Raw genomic sequence first — 17,361 nt, forward strand, 5'->3', positions numbered from 1 at the left:
TGGGTCTTTGTGGCTGAAGCTAGCCCCCAAAACACTTGGTAAATGATGGTAGTTATTGTGATCCATATCAGGGTGGATCTGCTGATCACTTGGCATCATCTGCTCTAGCTCCATTGTGTGAGGAGTCTTGACAGAAATGCCTGTTCATCACAGCTGGGGCTCTGGGGAGTAGGATTAGTGGCAATTACTTGAAATATATATTTGAGAAGGCTTCCCTGTTGGCTCAATGGTAAAGAATCCACCTGCAACACAGAAGATGCAGGTTTTATCCTTGGGTCAGGAAGATCCCCTGGGGAAGGAAATGGCAATCCACTCCAAAATTCTTGTCTGGAAAATCCCATTAACAGAGGAGCCTGATGAGCTACAGTCCATGGGGTCACAAAAGAATCGGACATGATTAGAGATTAAAGAACAACAATGCATTTGAAATCTCTAGATCTCTAGATCACAATACACTGTGGAAAATTCTGAAAGGGATGGGAATACCAGACCACTTGACCTGCCTCTTGAGAAACCTATATGCAGGTCAATAAGCAACAGTTAGAACTGGACATGGAACAACAGACTGGTTCCAAATAGGAAAAGGAGTACATTAAGGCTGTATATTGTCACCCTGCTTATTTAACTTCTATGCAGAGTACATCATGAGAAACGCTGGGCTGAAAGAAGCACAAGCTGGAATCAAGATTGCTGGGAGAAATATCAATAGCCTCAGATACGCAGATGACACCACCCTTATAGCAGAAAGTGAAGAGAAACTAAAAAGCCTCTTGATGAAAGTGAAAGAGAGAGTGAGAAAGTTGGCTTAAAGCTCAGAAAACTAAGATCATGGCATCTGGTCCCATCACTTCATGGGAAATAGATGGGGAAACAGTGGAAACAGTGTCAAACTTTATTTTTGGGGGCTCCAAAATCATTGCAGATGGTGATTGCAGCCATGAAATTAAATGACATTTAGTCCTTGGAAGGAAAGTTATGACCAACCTAGATAGCATATTCAAAAGCAGAGACATTACTTTGCCAACAAAGGTCCATCTAGTCAAGGCTATGGTTTTTCCAGTGGTCGTGTATGGATGTGAGAGTTGGACTGTGAAGAAAGCTGAATGCCGAAGAAATGATGCTTTTGAACTGTGGTGTTGGAGAAGACTCTTGAGAGTCCCTTGGACTGCAAGGAGATCCAACCAGTCCATTCTGAAGGAGATCAGTCCTGGGATTTCTTTGGAAGGAATGATGCTAAAGCTGAAACTCCAATACTTTGGCCACCTCATGTGAAAAGTTGACTCATTGGAAAAGACTCTGATGCTGGGAGGGATTGGGGGCAGGAGAAGGGGATGACAGAGGATGAGATGGCTGGATGGCATCACTGACTCGAAGGACATGAGTCTGAGTGAACTTTGGGAGTTGGTGATGGACAGGGAGGCCTGGCATACTGCGATTCATGGGGTTGCAGAGTTGGACACGACTGAGAGACTGAACTGAACTTAACTGAACTGATGCATTTGAGAAGCTGCATTGCTTCGTGATAATTATGAAATCATGAGTAAACTATGCTTCTCCCCTTCTTTACATTAATAGTCACAAGGACATGTAGAAATTTCAATGGCATATTAATGATCTCTCCAGGAAACTCCTTTTCCCAGGCAGCTGGGGTGTTTGGGGACTGGGCAAGCCCAGTATGGCAACTGCTCTTCATCTTTTCAGAATGAACACAATAGTCTGGAGCTTCCTTAGGGCTTCTTAAGAGGCCACCTGCCTTCCTTCCCTTAGTCTCTCCTGACTTAGTGGGGAAGCTGGAATTATTAATAGAACTCATTGACTGAAGTTTGCAAAAGTCAACAATAAAACTAGACATTTGTAGAAAATCTTGCAGGATTCCTTCACACATTTTTTCTCTTTGTTCCAGTATCCTTGCCTGGAGAATCCCCATTGACAAAGGAGCCTGATGTGCTACAGTCCATGGAATTGCAAAGAGTCAGACACAACTGAGCAACTAAGCACAGCACAGCATGAAGGAACAAAGAGAAAAAAATGCATGAAGGAAACCAGGTATCCCACATTGCAGGTGGATTCTTTACCATCTGAGCTACCAAGGGAAGCCATTGTTCCTTCATAGCAATCACTAAAATCTCCATTTCACAGAAGAACAAGTGCTAGTGCTTCCCTATAGTAGTTACATTTCCACGATTAGAATCCAGATCACCTGACTATTGACAAGAGCACATTATATCTTACTTCCTTTTTAAATTAAAAAAATTTCAATTTTTATAATTGATTTAAAATATTATGTTGGTTTCTGCTGTATGAAATCATGAATCAGCCATGTGTATACATATATCTCTTCCCTTATGAGCTTCCCTTGTATTCACCCCCACACATCTAGGTCATTACAGAGCACTGAGCTAAGCTGCCTGTGCTGCACAGCAGCTTTCTGCTGTCTATATTACACATGATAGTGTACATATGTCAATGCTACTCTCTCAATTCATTCCCCCATCTCCTTCCCCACTGTGTCCACAAGTGATTCTCTATGTCTGCATCTCTATTCCTGCCCTACATATCTGACTTCCTTCTGTGGTTACCTTCTAGGAGAGGCAAGTTACTTCATTAGCACTTGCAGACAATTTCATGGTTCCAGAAGAAGGTATAATTCCCACTTGGCCCCAAATTTCAATTAAGGTACCATGAAACTCAGAAAATAGTACAAATTGTTTACCCCTCTGTAATGAGTTAAGCAATTACCAGTATACCACTGTTAACCCTACAGGACAGGACTTCTCCATCAATTTATATGGTCATTATTTTATAAAATAAATTTTCTTTACTGTACCTGCACTGTTTAGCATGGAAACACTAGGCATGTGTGTTTTCTGAGCTTTTGAAATGTGGCTGGTTTGGGCTGAGATGTTCTGTGCATGTAAAATATACACCAAACATTCAAGACTTAGTAGGAAAAATATATCTATCTAAAAACTATTGACTACATGTTGAGATGATAATATCTTGGATATGTTTGGTTTAATACAATGCATTGTATGGTAGTTTGAACCTTCTTGAACCAGGGTTTCCCTGGTGGTTCAGACAGTAAATAATCCTCCTGCAATGCTGGGGACCTGGGTTTGATCCCTGGGTCAGTAAGATCCTCTGCAGAAGGGAATGGCAACCCACTCCAGTATTCTTGCCTGGAGAATTCCATGGAAAGAGAAGCCTGGCAGTTTATAGTCCATGAGATTGCAAAGAATTGGACATGACTGAGCAACTAACACTTTCACTTTCACTTTAAACATTCTTTGGCCTTGTCCTATTTGGGGACTGGAATGAAAACTGATCTTTTCCTTCCCTGTGGCCACTTCTACGTCTTCCAAGTTTGCTGACATATTAAGTGCAGCACTTTCACAGTCTCATCTTTTAGGATTTGAAATAGCTCAGCTGGAATTCCATCACCTCCAGTAGCTTTGTTCCTAGTAATGCTTCCTAAGGCCAACTTGACTTCAAACTCCAGGATGTCTGGCTCTAGGTGAGCGACTACATCTTCATGGTTATCCATGGTCATAAAACCTTTTTTATATTGTTCTTCTGTGTATTCTTGCCACCTATTATTAATCTCTTCTGTTTCTATTAGGTCCTTATCATTTCTGTCCTTTATTGTGCCCATCTTTGCATGAAATTTTCCCTTGATATCTCCAGTTTTCTTCAAGAGATCTCTAGTCTTTTCCATTCTATTGTTTTCCTCTGTTTATTAACATTGTTCTTTTAAGAAGACCTTCTTATTTCTCCTTGCTATTCTCTGGAACTCTGCATTTAGTTGGATATATCTTTCCCTTTATCCTTTGCCTTTTGCGTCTCTTCTTTCCTCAGCTATTTCTAAAGCCCCCTCAGGCAATCACTTCGCCTTCTTGCATTTCTTTTTCTTTGGGATGGTTTTTATCACTGCTTCTTGTACAATGTCATGAACTTCAGTTTATAGTTCTTCAGGCATTCTGAAGATCTAATCTTCAGGCACTACCAGATCTAATCACTTGAGTCTATTGGTCACCTCCATTGTATAATCATAAGGGATTTGATTTAGGTCATACCTGAATTGCCTAGTGGTTTTCCCAGCTTTCTTCAATTTAAGCCTGAATTTTGCAATGAGAAGCTCATAATCTGAGCCATGGTCAGCTCCAGGGCTTGTTTTTGCTGACTGTATAGAACTTCTCCATCTTCAATTGCAAGAGGCATAATCAATATGATCTCGGTATTGACCATTTGGTGATGTTCATGTGTAGAGTCAACTCTTATATTGTTGGAAAAGGGTGTTTGCTATGACCAATATGTTCTCTTGACAAAACTCCGTTAGTCTTTGCCCTGCTTCATTTTGTGCTCCATGGTCAAACTTGCCTATTATTCCAGATATATCTCTTGACTTCCAACTTTTGCATTCTAATCCCCTATGATGAAAAGGACTTTTTTTTTTTTTTGGTGTTAGTTCTAGAAGGTGTTGCAGGTCTTCCTAGAAGCAGATGACTTCAGCTTTTGGCATCAGTGGTTGGTGAATAGACTTGGATTACTGTGATGTTGAATAGTTTTCCTTGCAAATGAAGCCAGATCTTTCTGTCATTTTTGAGGTTGCAACCAAGTACTGCATTTCGAGCTCTTTTGTTGACTATGAGGGCTACTGAATTTCTTCTAAGGGATTCTTGCCCACAGTTCAGTTCAGTTCAGTTCAGTCGCTCAGTCGTGTCCGACTCTTTGCGACCCCGTGAATTGCAGCACGCCAGGCCTCCCTGTCCATCACCAACTCCCGGTGTTCACTCAAACTCATGTCCACCGAGTCAGTGATGCCATCCAGCCATCTCATCCTCTGTCGTCCCCTTCTCCTCCTGCCCCCAATCCCTCCCAGCATCAGAGTCTTTTCCAATGAGTCAACTCTCGCATGAGGTAGCCAAAGTACTGGAGTTTCAGCTTTAGCATCATTCCTTCCAAAGAACACCCAGAGCTGATCTCCTTCAGAATGGACTGGTTGGATCTCCTTGCAGTCCAAGGGACTCTCAAGAGTCTTCTCCAACACCACAGTTCAAAAGCGTCAATTCTTCAGTGCTCAGCGTTCTTCACAGTCCAACTCTCACATCCATACACGACCACTGGAAAAACCATAGCCTTGACTAGACAGACCTTTGTTGGCAAAGTAATATCTCTGCTTTTGAATATGCTATCTAGATTGGCCATAACTTTGATTCCAAGGAGTAAGCATCTTTTAATTTCATGGCTGCAGTCACCATCTGCAGTGATTTTGGAGCCCCCCCAAAATAAAGTCTGACACTGTTTCCACTGTTTCCCCATCTATTTCCCATGAAGTGATGGGACCAGATGCCATGATCTTAGTTTTCTGAATGTTGAGCTTTAAGCCAACTTTTTCACTCTCCTCTTTCACTTTCATCAAGAGGGTTTTTAGTTTCTCTTCACTTTCTGCCATAAGGGTGGTGTCATCTGCATATATGAGGTTATTGATATTGCCCACAGTAGTAGATATTAAATTTGCCTATTCCCACTCATTTTAGCTCACTGATACCTACGATGTTTGAATTTCATAGCTGCAGTCACTATTCACAGTGATTTTGGAGTGCAAGAATCTCCTGCTTGACCATAACCAATTTACCTTGATTCATAAACCTAACATTCCTGTGCAATATTATTCTTTGCCTTATCAGACTTTACTTTCACTGCCAGACACAGCCTCAACTGAATCATTTCCACTTTGGCCTAGCCTCTTCGTTCTTTCTGGAGCTATCATTAACTGCCCTCTGCTCTTGCAGATGGGCAAATCTGGTTTAGAAAAGGCAAGAAACCAGAGATCAAATTTCCATCATTCATTGGATCATAGAAAAAGCAAGAGAATTGCAGAAAAACATCTACTTCTGCTTCATTGACAATAAGAAAGTCTTTGACTGTGTGGATCACTGCAAACTGTGGAAAATTCTTCAAAAGATGGGAATATCAGATCATCTTTCCTGTCTCTTGAGAAACCTGTATGTGGGTCAGGATGCAACAGTTAGCACTGGACATGAGACAACTGACTGATTCAAAATTGGGAAAGGAGTACAACAAGGCTGTATAATGTCATACTGCTTATTTAACTTATATGCAGAGTATATCATGTGAAATGCCAGGCTGGATGAATCACAAGCTGGACTCAAGATTGCCAGGAGAAATATCAGTAACCTCCGATAAGCAGATGACACCAACTTTATGGCAGAAAGTGAAGAGGAACTAAACAGCCTCTTGGGGGAATAGAGGGGATTGAAAAAGTTGATTTAAAACTCAACATTCAGAAAACTAAGATCATGACAACTGGTTCCATCACTTCATGGCAAAAAGAAGGAGTAGAAGTGGAATCAGTGACAGATTTTTTTTTTCTTGCACTCCAAAATCACTATGGATGGTGACTGCAACCATGAAATTCAAAGATGCTTGCTCCTTGGCAATAGAGTTATGACAAACCTAGACAGCATGTTAAAAACCAGAGACATTACTTTACCAACAAAAGTCCATACAGTTAAAGCTATGGTTTTTCTAGTAGTCATATATGGATGTGAGAGTTGGATCATAAAAAAAACTAAGTGCCAAAGAATTGATGCTTTTGAATTGTGATGCCAGAAGAGACTCTTGAGAATCCCTTGGATAGCAAGGAGATCAAAACAGTCAATCCTAAAGAAAATCAACCACAAATATTCACTGGAAGATCTTATCCTGAAACTGAAACTCCAATACTTTGGCCACCTGGTGCCAAGAGCTGACTGATTGGAAAAGAGTCTGATGCTGGGAAAGATTGAAGGGAAAAGGAGAAGAGATCAGCAGAGGATGAGATGGTTGGATAATATTGTTGACTCAGTGGACATGACATTGATCAAACTCTGGGAGATAGCAGAGAACAGAGGAGCCTGGTGTAGTGCAGTCTATGGTAGCACAAAGAATTGAACATGACTTAATGACTGAACAACAACAACAGCATTATGAGTTATCAGCAGTATATGAATCTTCACCCACACACATTATTGTGTGTGTGAAGCATGAATTTCACCCTTATTTTTTGCATTTGTTACTGTGATGACTAGAAAATGTCAGAGGGCATTCATGATTCACATTATATGTAGGATGGGCAGCATTTCCGATCTGTAAGCTCCTTGAGGACAGGAGCCATGTTCCTTGGTAAATAGTGAAGTCTGCTATACAGCAGGTGCTTGATAAATGCATGTTGACCAAATGCCTAGAAGAAGATAAGCAAAAATAATAACTTTATAGGGGATGATTGAGTGGGATCTTATCCTCCATAGACCTGCACAACAATTAGAGCTAAAGGGATGAGAAGTAATATACATAGACCCAGTTCTTCGCTAGGGACAGAAAATCATCTTAGGATTCCTGGTGGAGGGCACTTGCATTTGCAGGAAAATGTTTGGTGACTGCAAACCTGATGCCTTAAGAGGGCATCTACCCCTGGCAGGGCCTTTATTTGCTCCAAGGATCCCACTGCATAGTCTTGGGCACATGCATCCACAGAATCCCAGCAGCTGCTTCATGGGTGAGAGTGGCTCCACGTTTTAACTCTCTTCCTCTTCCCTGTTGGCTCCATTGTTGGCCTGTTTCTGGGATCTTTGCTCTTCAACCAGCTATGGATAGCTTGGTGATGTTTTTGCATATCATCTGGGATTTTGAATGAATTCTTTACAGGGTGCCACTGCTTCCTTAGTTGCTCCCTCAGCATCACATATTCAAGTTCTCAAACAAAGAAAGGACTCAGTTTCACCCTCATATGATTTTTGTGGGTAAAGATCACTGGCTTGGAGCACCATCCAGGGTTTATGCTGCTTTTAGACAGGGGAACTGAGATGGTATCAGTTTACTCTCTCCATTGCTGGAGATATTATCCAGGGGGAATCTTCTTAGCTTTAATTCTCACAATTGCCCTATGAGACAGGTAGTATTTTTTAAACTGAAGTATTATTGATTCACAATGTTGTGTTAATTTCTGCTGTACAGCAAAGTGATTCAGTTATATATATATATATTATTTTTTAAAATATTTTTTCCATTATGATTTATCACAAGATATTGAATATAGTTCCCTGTGCTATTCAGTATGACCTTGTTGTTCAAGTAGTGTTATTAATTCCATTTATACTGATATAAGAACTAAGCCCTGACAAAATTAAATAACCTACCAAAGCTCATTCAGAAAGAATGACAGAATGGGAATTTGACACAAGTTTAGTCTGATTCCGAAGCCTAAATTACTAGTCATGTTGCTATGATGTTTTGTAATCAGTTAATTCTGTATTCTGAAGTTCACATTCTCTTCCTGCCTTCCTTCACAAGTTTTTCCCTGCTTTCACGGGGTCATTTTTAAAGAGTTTGAAGAAAGCAGTACCTTCCTCCTTGGCCTAATTAATTTATTTCAGACTAATCAATTTTATTTTCTTCTTCTTTTCCTCATCCAGTATGTCGAGTGGGTATGCTGCTACCATTCCATTTCCTCTGTCCAAGCAGCATGAACTGTCAGACCAATCCTATCACTCACACCTTCACTGGGAGTTGGTCATACTTCCATTTTAGAATTAGAAGAAGGGTATATAAGAAAATAACAACTTACAGCTCTTAAAAAGAATTTTTACATATACTCATCTTATTTGAGTTTTACAATAACCTTGAGAGGTAGTCTTGATGTTTTCAGATATTGCAATGATTGCAGACAAGAAATTAAGTGACTTATCCAAAGTTATACATGTGATGAATTAAATAATTAAAATTTTGAGTCTAGACCATCCCATGCAAAGTCTATCCTTTTCCCACTTAAATGCACTAATACATGATGTTTATACTTATTGGCACATTAGCCCTGGGGCTTGGTTTCATGAGTTCCTGTAGTAGAGTTCCTTGGAAAGTCTGAGATTATTTTAACAGTAAGATTCACTCTTTCAGAAATATTGCAAAGGCATTGCCATTTATGTTTAAAGAAACAAGTTTTGAGAGAGTAATTGCATCTTTTTAAAAAGACTTAGCTTAGTTGAGAAACTTTCTTGGGTGGTTTAAAAGAAAGACAAGAGACTGAAGGAAACCATTATAAACACCTGATGAACCAGCTCACAGCCCTGTGGACTCCTGGGAGAGCATTTAGAGAGCATCCTGATGTGCAATAGGCTTTCAGTAAGTGTTCATTTCAATAAGTGAACTCATGTAGCCTCAGTTCAGTTCAGTCGCTCAGTCATGTCCGCCTCTTTGTGACCCCATGAATCGCAGCACACCAGGCCTCCCTGTCCATCACCAACTCCTGGAGTTCACTCAGACTCACGTCCATCGAGTCAGTGATTCCATCCAGCCATCTCATCCTTTGTCGTCCCCTTCTCCTCCTGCCCCCAATCCCTCCCAGCATCAGAGTCTTTTCCAATGAGTCAACTCTTCGCATGAGGTGGCCAAAGTACTGGAGTTTCAGCTTTAGCATCATTCCTTCCGAAGAACACCAAGGGCTGATCTCCTTTAGAATGGACTGGTTGGATCTCCTTGCAGTCCAAGGGACTCTCAAGAGTCTTCTCCAACACCATGTAGCCTTACAAAGGTAGAATAGAGCACACTAACCTTCTTTTCCTGTGTCCAGAGCAATCAGAGCCTGAAAAACTGAGGTCACTTCTTAATATTTAGGAATATTGAATATTTAATGACTTAGCTAAGGCCAGAGCTCAGATTTATGTATGTGGGCCAGCCCTGGCTTTGGTTACCATCTATATCCTACCAGAGTCCCTTAGAAAGATCTTTACGGAGAATGGGTGAATAGTTGTTCTGATAACCAGGTTACATTGTAACCAGACACAATTAGGATGATGATGGTGGTGAAGTTATAGCCAGTCTATTTCCCCATCACTTCCAATAACAAGACTGCCTCACTGATCCTGGGGAGAGGACTAGGGCATGTCCAACAGCAAACAGGTTTCCAACAGAAATGAAGCAGCTTCATAAAGTTTCCTGTAAGATCACCACTGAATTATATTGATCAGCCCTCTAAGAAGTGTTCAGTGCTCTATTTAACAGCTCTCAGCCATATCATCACTGTGCAGTTAAATGAACTAGCATTTTTCTGGCTGTCAGGTGAGTTTTCACAACTTAAGTTAGTTTACTGCTTCTTTTGCCTCCACTCATTCACTTGAAAACAGTAACACCATTTTTCTTTCCTAGTTGGCATATATTTATAAATGCAGGTTGCTCTGCATTTATATCCAGCTTAGCGATAATGCATGCATGATGATAAAAATAATCATGGATGTCAGGGTACTGCTTTGCAGCTCACCAAGTGCTTAGTATAATCATTATATTTCCTCCACATATGACTCGTGGGATGTACTTATGATCCCAGCTTACAGATGAGGCAGAGAATGAGCCTCAGAAAGTGTAAACATCCTATTCGAATCAGGAAACTGGTAGTGAAAGGGATGGGACAAAAGAAAGGTCTTTTCAAAACTCAAAACTCTATGCCTCCTACCCCACTGCATGGAGCACAACCTCTTGTATGTCTTTCCAGCTTTTTTTCTTGCTGCTCCTCAGAGCCATCCTAATCTGTGCTGTTACATTCATAGGGAACTGTGTGCCTGGTCTTCTTCTCTATTTGCTGCCTGTTTTTCTTCTTCAGGAATCTTGTTTAACTTCTGTCCTGCTGGAAAGTGTCTCAGTCTGTTGAGTTCAGTCACTCAGTTGTGTCCAACTCTTTGTGACCCCATGGACTGCAACACGCCAGGCCTCCCTATCCATCACCCACTCCAGGAGTTTACTCAAACTCATGCCCATTGAGTTGGTGATGCCATCCAACCATCTTATCCTCTGTTGTCCCCTTCTCCTCCTGCCTTCAATCTTTCCCAGCATCAGGGTATTTTCAAATGAAAGTGTCTACTCATCTTTAGAACTAGATAAAGCATTACCCTTTTCCATGAGAGATTCCTTGAACATCTCTGCTTGGCTGAAAAAGAACTGTCATTCTAAGGAATGGCTTTTATCACTTTTCCCATTTGTCTGTCCACTAGGCTACCAGTCATTGAGGGTAGGGCTTGCTTCTTTGCTTCTGTATTGCCAGGACCTACCTCAGTGTCCAAAACTGGGTAGAAATATAATAAACAACTTTTGAAATGATAGGCCCATATATATTCCTTTTTAATTTTTAAATTTATTTTATTGAAGTATAGTTGATATGTAATGAGTTAACTTCTGTACAGAAAAGCGATTCACACATATATCTTTTTTCATATTGGTTTCCATTATAGTTTCCATTATGGCAGGATATTGAATATAGTTCTCTGTGCTATACAGTAAGACCTTATTGTTTATTCCTTCTTTATAAAATAGTTTGCTTCTGCTAACTCCAAACTTCCAATCCATTCCTCCCGGCTGGCAACCACAAGTCTATTTTTTGTTTTTGGGCCCACATGTACTTCAAATGGTTAAATGCAATTCAATTCCATTTGGTTTATGAACGTGTCACTCCTTCCCATGAACTGACATATCCTTGCAGAGGATGTTTGGCCTCTCTTGAGGTGAGGTCTTCCAACTGACCAGTGTTCAAGTAGCTCATGAGGTACATTTTAATTTTCATGTGAGAGCCAGAATGAGAGTCCTTTTCTTTTCAGTGGCAAAGATTATTGGTATTTATTATTAATTTCTACTCTTTAGTCTTTATAGCTCCTATTAGCTTACTTTTCTATAAAATTTTTCTTAACAATTACTGTGTACAGATCCAATTTATAACCCTTACTACTCAGAGAAATTTGAAAAACAACTTGTTCTAGACTCAAGAAGGCTGGACACTTTGCAGCTTTCTCATCTCTTTAGAGCAGTGCTAAAAAATAATTTATTGTCTCAGCAAACACAATTTCTCAGTCACTGTGAATCCCACACTTGTCCTTCTCAGTGAACATAATGGTCTAAGATGACACTAATTTTCCTAAATGTAAAAAAGAGATTGGCATTACCATTAGATTTTGACAGCTTTGTTTTGCCTGGAGCTTTCATAGTTCTACTTCCTCATATATGGTGTAAAAAATTCCTGTGTTTTTAAGTAAAGGAGTGTCTTTAAAAAAATATTTGCTAAGAATTAGACTATAGGGTGCTTACTTATGCAAAAAGTATCTGTATTGGTATATGTGGGAGACACTGTTTTAGTTCCTGGCTAACAGAACTCCAGTTTTTTAATATATACATTCTTTTTCATTATGGTTTATCACAGGATTGTTCCCTGTGTTATACAGTAGTACCTGTTGCTTATCCATTCTATATAATAGTTTTCATCCTAAAATATGCTATATTTTAACTATATATAATTATACATATTTAACTATATAGTTATTTAACTATAAATAATTATATTTCAACTGTAATCCTAAACTCAGAATCCATCCCTCCCCCAGTCCCTTCTCCTTTGGCAACCACAAGTTTGTTCTCTATGTCTGTGAGTGAGGTTTCTGGGTCACATGATGGCTCTATTTTTAGTTTATGAGGAGCCGTCATACTGTTCTTCATAGTGGTGGCACCAATTTATATTCCCATCAACAGTATAGGAGGGTTAACAGAACCTCAGTTTAGTTTCCGGCAGCAGCATGTCCAGCCTTAACAGAATGCTTGTGATTAGTGCAGTGTATCATGGCTTTCTGGTTCTCCTTTCTCTGCCTCCCTGGCCTAGAGGTAAAATTGTGTCAGTGAGTTAATGGGAAGATTTTCTAATTAGATTGCTCTCATCCCTATCACTTCTTGCCTTGGGACCTTGAGGTGACAAGCATAAGCTTAAAGAACAAAATCCTTAGAAGGGTGGAAGAAAGCATAGCCATTGCTATATCCTTGAGGACACTTTTGAGTTTCTGAACCACCCATAGGCTCTTCGCCTCTGGGCATGTTAAGTAAACGACAAATATCACCATGAGACTTTTCATTACTAGTAGTATAATTTCCACATCCACAGCAGTCAGGGACCCTATTTGCTTGCAAGGACCCATCTCTTCCTGGATTATGAGGTGCTACTCTAAAATATATTGCTTTTTTCCCCTCCGGCTGACATTAAAGTTTGAGAAACACAGGTATATAATAATCACTAACATTCTCAAGGGAAATAAATGTTTCTGATATGGGAATTTCAGTAGAAGGAAATGCAGAAGAGAAAGCTATTTAATCAAATTAAAATGTTAGCCCTAGGGGAGGAGAGGGTGAGATGTATGGAGAAAACAACATGGTAACTTACATTACCATATATAAAATAGATAGCCAATGTGAATTCGCTGTGTGACTCAGGAAACTCAAACAGGGGCTCTGTATCAACCTAAGGGAGTGGGATGGGGAGGGAGATGAGAGAGAGTTTCAAAAGGGAGGGGATATATGTATACCTATGGGTGATTCATGTTGAGGTTTGACAGAAAACAGCAAAATTTGTAAAGCAATTATCCTTCAGTTAAAAAATAAATAAAAATTTAAAAAGTTAGCCCTTATAGATTTTTAAAAAAGAAAGGAAAATCACAAAAGATGAAATGAGTAAAGCAGTTAAGTGGATGACAATATAATTTGTTATACTTAAGTTTTTCTTTTATAACCTTACTCTGGTGCTATACAGTTTGTAAGTAAAAAACAAATTTAATTGATTTTTGTCACTATATTCATGCTTCCTAAAGTGTGTTTTGCTCAAGTGTTCTAAAAAGGTGGGTTTCATCAACCAGATTGCCGAATGCTATGAACCATATGCTGAGAAGGCGATGGCACCCCACTCCAATACTCTTGCCTGGAAAATCCCATGGATGGAGGAGCCTGGTAGGCTACAGACCATGGGGTCGTGAAGAGTCAGACACGACTGAACGACTTCACTTTCACTTTTCAGCTTCATGCATTGGAGAAGGAAATGGCAACCCATTCCAGTGTTCTTGCCTGGAGAATCCCAGGGACGGGGGACAGCCTGGTGGGCTGCTGTCTATGGGGTCGCACAGAGTCGGACACGACTGAAGTGACTTAGCAGCAGCAGCAGCAGCATGAACCATGTGGGGGCTTCCCAGGTGGCTCAGTGGTAAAGAATCCACCTGCAATGCAGGCGACACAGGTTCAACCCTGAATTGGGAAGATCCCCTGGAGAAGAAAATGGCAACCCACTCCAGTATTCTTGCCTGGGAAATCCCATGGAGAGAGGAGCCTGATGGGTGACAGTCCATGGGATTGCAAGAGTTGGACTTGACTTAGCAGCTAAACAATATACTTAATTATTTAGTGACTAAAAACAACAACGGAACTATATATTCTTCTTGGAGACTTCCAATAAACATTATTACTATAAAGGGACTGCAAAGTCCTGCTGAGAAATCCCTCTGACTTTTTCTAAAACACGGTTATTCATGGAACTCTGTTTCATGTAATAACCATGAGCAAACCACAAACTGTGTTCTCTTGACCGTGTTTTATTTTTTTTTAATTATTTTATTATTTTTAATTGAAGGATAATTACTTTACAATATAGTGATGGCTTTTGCCACACATTGACATGAATCAGCCATGGGTATACATGTCCCTACCATCCTGAGGCCCCCTTCCCACCTCCCTCTTCACCCTATCCCCACTGGGGTACTCATGCCTTCTTCAATTCTGGTTTCCTCAGGGTGTATGCCCAGCAGTGGTATTACTGGGTCTTATTGCAGTTATATTCCCATTTTTTAAAAAAGGAATCTCCATACTGTTCTCCATAGTGGCTGTATCAGTTTTCATTCCCACCAACAGTGTAAAGAGGGTTTCCGTTTCTCCACACCCTGCTTCTGCTGCTGCTAAGTCGCTTCAGTCGTGTCCGACTCTGTGCGACCCCATAGAGGGCAGCCCACCAGGCTCCCCCATCCCTGGAATTCTCCAGGCAAGAACACTGGAGTGGGTTGCCATTTCCTTCTCCAATACATGACAGTGAAAAGTGAAAGTGAAGTTGCTCAGTCGTGCCCCACTCGCAGCGACCCCATTGACTGCAGCCTACCAGGCTCCTCTGCCCCTGGGATTTTCCAGGCAAGAGTACTGGAAGTGGGTCACCAGTGCCTTCTCCGTCTCCACACCCTCAGTTCAGTTCAGTTCAGTTCAGTCGCTCAGTGGTGTCTGACTCTTTGCGACCCCATGAATTGCAGCACACCAGGCCTCCCTGTCCATCACCAACTCCCGGAGTTCACTCACGTCCATCAAGTCAGTGATGCCATCCAGCCATCTCATCCTCTGTCATCCCCTTCTCCTCCTGCCTCCAATCCCTCCCAGCATCAAAGTCTTTTCCAATGAGTCAACTCTTCGCATGAGGTGACCAAAGTACTGGAGTTTCAGCTTTAGCATTATTCCTTCCAAAGAAAACCCAGGACCGATCTCCTTTAGAATGGACTGGTTGGATCTCCTTGCAGTCCAAGGGACTCTCAAGAGTCTTCTCCAACACCACAGTTCAAAAGCATCAATTCTTTGGTGCTCAGCTTTCTTCACAATCCAACTCTCACATCCATACATGACCAGTGGAAAAACCATAGCCTTGACTAGACCGACCTTTGTTGACAAAGTAATGTCTCTGCTTTTTAATATGCTATCTAGGTTGGTCATAACTTTTCTTCCAAGGAGTAAGCGTCTTTTAATTTCATGGCTGCAGTGATTTTGGAGCCCCCCAAAATAAAGTCTGCCACTATTTCCACTGTTTCCCCACCTATTTCCCATGAAGTTACGGGACCAGATGCCGTGATCTTCATTTTATGAATGTTGAGTTTTAAGCCAACTTTTTCACTCTCCTCTTTCACCTTCATCACGAGGCTTTTTCGTTCCTCTTCACTTTCTGCCATAAGGGTGGTGTCATCTGTATATCTGAGGTTATTGATATTTCTCCTGGAAATCTTGATTCCAGCTTGTGCTTCTTCCAGCCCAGCATTTCTCATGATGTACCCTGCATATAATTTAAATAAGCAGGGTGACAATATACAGCCTTGACGTACTCCTTTTCCTATTTGGAACCAGTCTGTTGTTCCATGTCCAGTTCTAACTGTTGCTTCCTGATCTGCATATAGGTTTCTTAAGAGGCAGGTCAGGTGGTCTGGTATTCCCATCTCTTTCAGAATTTTCCACAGTTTCTTGTGATCCACACAGTCAAAGGCTTTGGCATAGTCAATAAAGCAGAAATAGATGTTTTTCTGGAACCCTCTTGCTTTTTCCATGATCCAGCAGATGTTGGCAATTTGGTCTCTGGTTCCTCTGCCTTTTCTAAAACCAGCTTGAACAACTGGAATTTCATGGTTCACATATTGCTGAAGCCTGGCTTGGAGAATTTTGAGCATTACTTTACTAGTGTGTGAAATGAGTGCAATTGTGCGGTAGTTTGAGCATTCTTTGTCTTTGCCTTTCTTTGGGATTGGAATAAAAATTGTTTGTAGACTTTTTGATGATGGCCATTCTGACTGGCATGAGATGATACCTTATTGTGATTTGCTTCCCTGGTGGCTCAGAGGGAAGTGTCTGCCTGTAATGCGGGAGACCGAGATTCGATCCCTGGGTCTGGAAGATTCCCCTGGAGAAGGAAATGGCAACCCACTACATTACTCTTGCCTGGAGAACCCCATGGAGGGAGGAGCCTGGCAGGCTACAGTCCATGGGGTCGCAAAGAGTCAGAGACAACTGAGCGACTTCACTTCACTCACTTTAATAATGAGTGATGTTGAGCATCTTTTCATGTGTTTATTAACCATCTGTATGAAGGAAATGGCAACCCACTCCAGTATTCTTGCCTGGAGAATTCCAGGGACAGAGGAGCCAGATGGGTTACAGTCCATGGAGTCACAAAGTGTTGGACATCACTGAGGAACTAACATATTATCCATCTGTATATCTTCTTTGGAGAAATGTCTGTTTAGTTCTTTAGCCCACCTTTTGATTGGTTGTTCCTTTTTCTGATTGAGTTACACGAGTTGCTTGTATATTTTGGAGATTAATTCTTTGTCAGTTGTTTGGTCTATTATTTTCTCCCATTCTGGGTGAGAGAGTCAATTCTTAGGTAGGTTGATAAGAAGTCCAGGGTTCTCAAGGAGGAGAAAGGGGTCTGGGGTTCTCAAGGAGGAGAAAAGACAAACTTTTTTTTGGTCTACATTCCTTGTCTTAGTCTCCTAAAATGCCCATTTCTTTAAGCTCAGAGCTAATGATTATACAACAAAACAAATCATTTTGCCCAAGGATATGTTTTTCCTTAAACTCTGTACCAAGGATTATATAACAACAATTTATCCTGCTTGAGGACATGTTTCTTCTTAGTAAGAACCTTCTGACCAATCCTCTCATATTAAAATGTAAACTGTGGGAGTGGGTCTGGTAAAATCTTTCTATTGTTAGCTC

Source organism: Bos indicus, chromosome 1, assembly GCF_029378745.1.
Source record: "Bos indicus isolate NIAB-ARS_2022 breed Sahiwal x Tharparkar chromosome 1, NIAB-ARS_B.indTharparkar_mat_pri_1.0, whole genome shotgun sequence".
In the NCBI taxonomy this organism is placed as follows: Eukaryota; Metazoa; Chordata; class Mammalia; order Artiodactyla; family Bovidae; genus Bos; species Bos indicus.